The 7,077-nt window shown below is 43.9% G+C and overlaps 1 long non-coding RNA gene across 1 annotated transcript; it reads left to right on the top strand.

Moving 5' to 3' along the window:
• Positions 1–1,645: 1,645 nt before the first annotated feature.
• LOC309862120 lies at positions 1,646–5,414 on the top strand. The gene is made up of 4 exons (XR_014310308.1): positions 1,646–1,838; positions 2,196–3,282; positions 3,916–4,048; positions 4,499–5,414. It is a non-coding gene; the product is annotated as an uncharacterized lncRNA (long non-coding RNA).
• The last annotated feature ends 1,663 nt before the right edge of the window (positions 5,415–7,077 follow it).

The raw sequence follows: 7,077 nt of genomic DNA, 5'->3' as shown, positions 1-7,077 counted from the left end.
TATGCTCCAAAATGTTTACATTTAGTGATTAAAGTCAAGGGAAAGGAAGGCACAACCCTTAAGACAGACTTGTTTCTATCAGGTAGAAGTTCATCCTCACCTAAGAGCTGATTGGCAAACAAGGCATGAAAACCACTCTAATTTCAAATATTGAGAGCTCAATATTTGAGAAGGGAGCCCTGTTTCCACACTGCAGGCAGAGGCTGCTTGGGAATAAAATTATACCTTTTATTCTACACTGATTTAAAGTTAAAACTGACAATGCAGAGGGCTGGACTCTTTCATGTTGTTGTTTTCCTAAGGCCTTAAAAACAACTGTTTTCTAGGGAAAGAGGCTAAACCAATGACTGGCTCACTTTGGTATAGTGTAACTCCCCACAAGACTCCTTCCACTCTGTGGCCAGTCCTATTTTGAACGCAGCCCAGACTGCACCTAAAAGCACCAAATGTCTCAGAATCTGTGTGGCAAACTCTTCAAAATGGAATTCTACAGAAGAGCAATTTTACCACATTGAAACAGGACTAAAGACCAAAATCCTCTGGAGAGAATGGATCGTATTTGGGGATGTTCTTGGGAAATACACTGGGCTAGTTATAGGATGTGAGGAAGAGACGAAGGGACCCTGAAAAAATTAAAAGTGGTGCATATAAATTTTACCTTTTACCTGTGACACAGTCACTCATTCAGGTGGCCTTTATGCAGCACCTCTATGTGCCTGGTACTATTATTATAAAGATGTGCCAAGTTCCTCTTGATTCATGGTGGCTCCCACCACTATAAGAAATACGTTCTAAGAGATAGCTCTCTGTTCCCTCTTGCAAGCTTCCTTAATAATTTTTACCATTTGGAGAGCCTGCATAGCTCAGTCTGACTTCAGCTCAGGTCATGATCTCAGGGTCCTGGGGTTGAGCCCCAGGGTGGGCTCCCTGCTCAGTCTGAGTCTTCCTCTCCCACTGCCCCTCTCCCACACTTGTGTGAGCATGCTCTCTCTCTCAAATAAATAAAATCGTTAAAAAAAATTTTTTTTTGAGCAATTCTTTGAACACCTACCATGTGCCAGGTACTTTCCATCTATCAGAAGTTCCCAAACTTTCTCTATTCACAGGGCCCACAGGAAAACTTAAGTTTGCCACCATTCCTCTGGGCCATTTATTAAATAATTAGATCCAAACAGATTAAGATGTGTTAATATACTAACACCATAGTAGTTGTTTGTGGGGAGGAAAGTGGTGCATATAAATTCAAAGAAAATATTTTTATTCTATTCTTAAATAACCACAAGTACTTGCTAATGGGATGTGTGCCACCACTATTGCACACTTCAAATTCTTAAACAGATTGGAGACCACCACCCACCTCTTGTGTTCCACGTTTATTTTCTTTCTTTTTTTTTAAAAAGATTTATTTATTTGACAGAGATAGAGAGTACAAGTAGGCAGAGGGGAAAGTCGAGGCAGGTGGAGAAGCAGGCTTCCCGCTGAGCAGGGACCACCCCCACCAAGTACGTGGGGCTCAATCCCAGGACCCCAGGATCATGACCTGAGCTGAGGGCAGACACCAAAGTGACTGAGCCATCCAGGCACTCCTCCCCACATTGATTTTCATGTGGTGCTTGCCTTTTATCACACTGAAAGCCCCGCTTCGTGACGATACAAGAACATAAGCCATCAAGTTGCAATGTTGCAACTATGAACTACCTCTGCATCTTTGTGTTTCCCTCAGAAACTTGAACAATTCCATGGTGGTCCTGCATGACTTCACTGAAGAGCCTTAGAGTGCCTCAACATGCAGTTCAAGCAGCACTGTTTGACTTCCAACTTCAAAACAGATCTACCATGTAGGTACCACTATAAACTTACAGATCTGGGAACTGAGGCTGAGGACAGTTAAATAATTTACAAAGTTCACATCACTTCTAAGTGGTGGTGCTGGGATCTAAACCGAGTCAGCAGGACTCAGCACCCACATGCTCTTCCTGTTAGCTGTGTTACCTCTCACCAGCTTTGTAGGATATCAGAATCACAGGCTCTCAGGTCTGTGATTGATCAGGGATGTCAGGGATGATGTAGTCCCAATACTCAGAAAACTAATGCCCGAAAAGTGAAATGATCTGAACAAGGCGCACACTGCTTAAACACAGAGCCGGAGCCCAGGCTTCCAGGCTCCTAATCTAGAGCTCTCACCCTTCCAACAGCCTACCTCCCCCTTATCGTGAGTTCAAGAAGAATCCGCCCTGTAAGAACCCAGATGGAGGCTCATGTGGTCCTCAGAGGCAAAGAAGAACTGCCCTCCAAAGATCAGAGGCTGCTGTTGTGACACAGATGGTAACTTTACTTTCCTCCCTCTAGTATCTTCCATTTGGAACTAACCCTCAAGCTAACCACTGTTCTCACTACTCTTCTCAGCCATCTTTCACCCCCAGGGAAAGCCCCGCCTCCTGAGTCCCCTCTTCTCCTGACCTTCATCGAGCAGTTCAAGGCAGGAACTCTGAAATGCCTAGGAGAATGATGGTTCTTCTTCTCATTGGTGGTCTTTGCAATTCTGTTGCAACAAGGAAACATTTGTGCAAAAAATGTAACTGCAGTTTTAGAATCACTAAAACAAGCAAACAGCAAACAAGTTAGGTCACGCAAAGGCCTATCTGAAATTTCCGAAGGAATTTTCGGGTTACAAGTTTTTCTTGAGAACAATAGCTCCCAGAAAACATCTTCCTGGGCTCCAGGCTCCCACTGACCATTCATAAAAATCAGCTGCAGGTAAGAAAGGGCCCATAAAATAGCATATCTTCCCATCCTACTGTCCACGTCACAGCTATAGAAGAAACGGGAAAAATAGAAAATCTCTTCCTTTTTTCTCAGCAGTAATATATTTTCTGAACAGGAAGATCTGGATTCAATTTTTTGTCTGTGCAAACATAAAACTATTTCCTGGCTGAGTATGAATCCTTTCCTGCTTTTGCACACTCGTCTGGAAGACATCCCACACCCTTCTTCTATAGAAGCCCAGAGCTGAAAGGGCATGTACAGGATGGCAGGGTCAGGCTGATGATGGTGATATTCAACTAACTCTGGACACGTCGGGATGCCAGGCGCCCCCACCTCTGGGATCTTTATGTAGGATCTGGAGTTGGGGAACCATGCTGTGCTACACAGCCCAGATCCCCCTTCAGGAATGCAGGACTTATCTCCCCAGCTTCTGGGAATGCTGCCATGACCCTCGGCTGCCAGTCCTCTTTGGAGAATGCTTTGGCTGAAGAAAACCTCCAGGACAGCCTGTACTGGGTAAGTGACAACATGGGAGCATGAAAGGCCCAGCTCCCTCACCTCAGTTGGCAACGCTCTGAAGGCTCATCCCACTCTAGGGCTCCCTGTGGAAGACCAGCTGAGGTCATCCCTGGGCTTACAGTACAACCCACTTCCTCCTCTGTCCAGCCTTCTTCCACAAGTGCCGACCCCAAGAGCACACTCTCATAAACACACTGCTGCTACTCTCCATCTCAGAGTTTGCTTCCCAGACAACCCAACTTGAAACTACAACTTGCCTTGTTTTGGGTCTTTTTGCATTCATCATGTTGGACAATCAATTGGCCCCATATTATTAGCTAATGTTTACCTTTACTGGGAATATGAAGGCACCGTGCCCATCTTATAAACTCACAAACTCAAGCTTTAGAAGCACAGAAACTGGTACACCGAAATCACACAGGTAGTAAGTAGTAGAAATGGGATTTGAAACCAGGTCTGCCTCAGTGCAAAATCAGTGCAGAGTTCATTTCTGGAGTGGCTGTGAGAGTTTGGGCTATGTACACAGGGTCCCAAGCTTTCTGAGGAAGGAAAGAGGAGCAGGCCTCAGAATGAGTGGAAACACAGAAGTCGAAGACACAGCATGAACACTGTTATCCTATCTTCTTTCAGAACAAGACATTTTGTTCCTGTGGGAGAACATGACTCTGCCTGCTACGATGGGTATTGTGCCATCAGAGATGAAGGCATCGATTCAGATGGAAACTGAGTTTCCATGTGAGAAGTTCCTATAAATATTGGACAGGTAAAAAAGAAACATAAAGTGGGGAAACAGAGGTTCCATCTAGTGCCTTTCTCTTCTGACAAAGATTTGGTATTTAATTTTATTGCCAGTCAAGTTCATGTGACATTGGAAAGATTCTGGACCTCAATTACGCGTTTGTAAAAATTAAAAGGTGAAGTGGCGCCTGGGTGGCTCAGTGGGTTAAGTGTCTGCCTTCAGCTCAGGTCATGATCTCAAGGTCCTGGAATCTAGTTCCACATCGGGCTCACTGATCAGTGGGGTGTTTGCTTCTCCCTCTCCCCCTCCCCCTGCTTGTGCACTCTCTCTCTCTCTTAAATAAATATATAGAATCTTTTTAAAAATGTATAAAATTAAAGAAAAATTAAAAGATGAAAATAGATAAATCCCATGGGGTTTAAAAACCTCAAGAATAACCACATATTACCTTGAACATCTATTCCCAAATCTTAGACCTTCATTCAACAAATATTGACTGAATGCCTGCTATGAGCTGGCAAAGTTCTAAGCACTGGAGATATGTAAATGAACAGGATAAATGAAAATCCCCATGCCGAAGAGCAAGCAGAGGTCTGAGCACTTCACACATGACAGCTTTGGGGTCCCTGGTTGGCTCGGTTGGTGGAGCATGAGACTCTTAATCTCAAGGTCATGAGTTCAAGCCCACGTTGGGTATGGAGCCAACAACAACAACAAAATTAATCTTCATGATGTCTCTATGAGGTAAGCACTGTTATCATCATCCCCATTTTACAGATAAAACAGAAGTACAGAAACATGAAGCGATACTTATCAGTTAGAGAGATGAGATGTGTAGCAGATTGTGAAACAATCTGACAACTGAGAATAATCTTCATTTCATTTTGTAGGTGACACCTAATAATTATAATACACTGTTGGCTGATACTGACTCATGTCACTCACAGAAGAGGGTTTTTTGGGGGGGCATCTGGGTGGTTCAGTGGGTTAAGCCTCTGCCTCTGGCTCAGGTCATGATCTCAGGGTTCTGGGATCAAGTACCACTTGGGCCTTCTGCTCAGCGGGGAGGGAGCCTGCTTCCCCTTCTCTCTCTGCCTGACTCTCTGCCTACTTGTGATCTCTCTCTGTCAAATAAATAAAATAAAATCTAAAAAGAAGAAGAAAGAGGAAGACGAAGAAGAGGAGAAAGAAGGAAGAAGAAGGAAGAAAAAGAAGAAGGTCTTTTATTTAAGAACTTCCTGGTCCTGGGGTGCCTGGGTGGCTGAGTGGGTTAACCCTCTGCCTTTGGCTCATGTCATGATCCCAGGGTCCTGGAATTGAGCCCTGCATCAGGCTCTCTGCTTAGCAGGGAGCCTGCTTCCTCCTCTGTCTCTGCCTGCCTCTCTGCCTATTTGTGATCTCTCTCTCTCTCTCTCTCTGTCAAATAAATAAATAAACCTTAAAAAAAAAAAAAAAAAAAAAAAAAAAGAACTTCCTGGTCCTCTAATCCTTGAGTGCGCCCTCTGGTGGTGACATTGGTTTTGCCCAACCTCAGGGCAAGCTCCAGAGAAAGTGGGTATCAGAGCAACCTGGGCAAATTTCCAGACTGATTGTTCTATTAGTCGTGGAAGGGCTCTTTGCTATCACCTTGTCCAGGTATCATACTTTACCAAATGAAGGGGAAACTCGAGCTCAAGGGAAGGGAGGTAATGGCAGTTGCAGAGAGCGAGCCCAGGCCTCCTAATGGGATGATCAACTGTCTCAGTTTTCCCAGAATGTGGAACTTTAGGTGTCAAACTTGGGCAAGTTCCTGGAAAAACAGTATGAGCTGGTCGCTCTGCCTCCTGGTTCTGCTTGTCCAGTGCTTTTTATAAATATCTGCAGGAAGCGGCATCATTCTCTGCTGATCCAAGCTCAAGAAAAAATTTTCTGTTTCCTTTAACTTCCCTTTCAAGATTTACACAGAATTTTTGAGACTGTATGCTCCTACCTATTGCCCATTTCTCTTCAATTCCTTTCCCTTCATTTCTCTAGGAAGGTTAAGTCTGCAGGGCAAGCAAGGTGAGGGTCATTTAGAAGTTAGGAGGGAATGATTTCATCTCTAGGAAACCAAGAAGTCCTACATCTGCTTCTCAACCATCAAAATGATGTCCTGAGGTAGGGAAAAAATGTCCAGAGAGTGAAGCAGTACCTGTCATATCACGTGGAAGATAAGAGCTGGCCTCTGAGTAGGTAGACAGCTCCTGAAAAGGTCTTATTTCAGAGCCAGGGATGATTATGGACTGCCCTCTCTCCAACAACTACCTCTTCTTCCTACTGACTCAAGCCAATAATTCCACTATCAGAGTTTAATTCATGCCATTTAAGCCAAACAAAACCCTTATTCTTATTAAATGCAAAATTCTCTTGCAAAGGTTAATGAATCACCTATCAATGTCTCCAAAGACTTTCTCGGAAATTCCAACCACTTCCCTGTCTTTCCAGTGCACCCATCCTAGTCTATGTGTGCACACTAGGCTCACACACTCATGCAAACTCTTTACCAGTCTGCATTTCCTTTGCTTACACTCTCTTCCATGTCCCCCACAGGCTAAGGAGATCCTTCCACCCAGCTCCCATTATAGGGTCACAGGAGAGCAGTGTCTCATAGTATGAAGTCTAAACTCCTCTGCTTGCTTATGAAGACCTATCTGACTTGCTAATGGGTATGCTCTGAAGTACAAGGCCTTGGTCTCTTGGTTCACAGATATATTCCCAGAACCTAACCTTGTGCATAGTACAATTTCATGCTCAAAAAATGTACATGTAAGGTGGCTCAGTTGGTTAAGCGATTGCCTTCAGCTCAGGTCATGATCTCAGGGTCCTGGGATCAAGCCCTGCATTGGGCTCTCTGCTCAGCAGGGGGCCTGCTTCTATCTCACTCTCTGCCTGCTTCTCTGACTACTTGGGATCTCTGTCTGTCAAATAAATAAATAAACTCTTTTTTTAAAAAATAAAATAAAAGTACCTTTTAAAATAAATAAATAAATAAATAAATAAGAAAGTTTATCAAAACAAAAGCACATATGTTTACA

Source organism: Mustela nivalis (assembly GCF_964662115.1).
Source record: "Mustela nivalis genome assembly, chromosome: 3".
Lineage (NCBI taxonomy): Eukaryota > Metazoa > Chordata > Mammalia > Carnivora > Mustelidae > Mustela > Mustela nivalis.
This window is presented reverse-complemented; position numbering and strand designations above follow the sequence as displayed.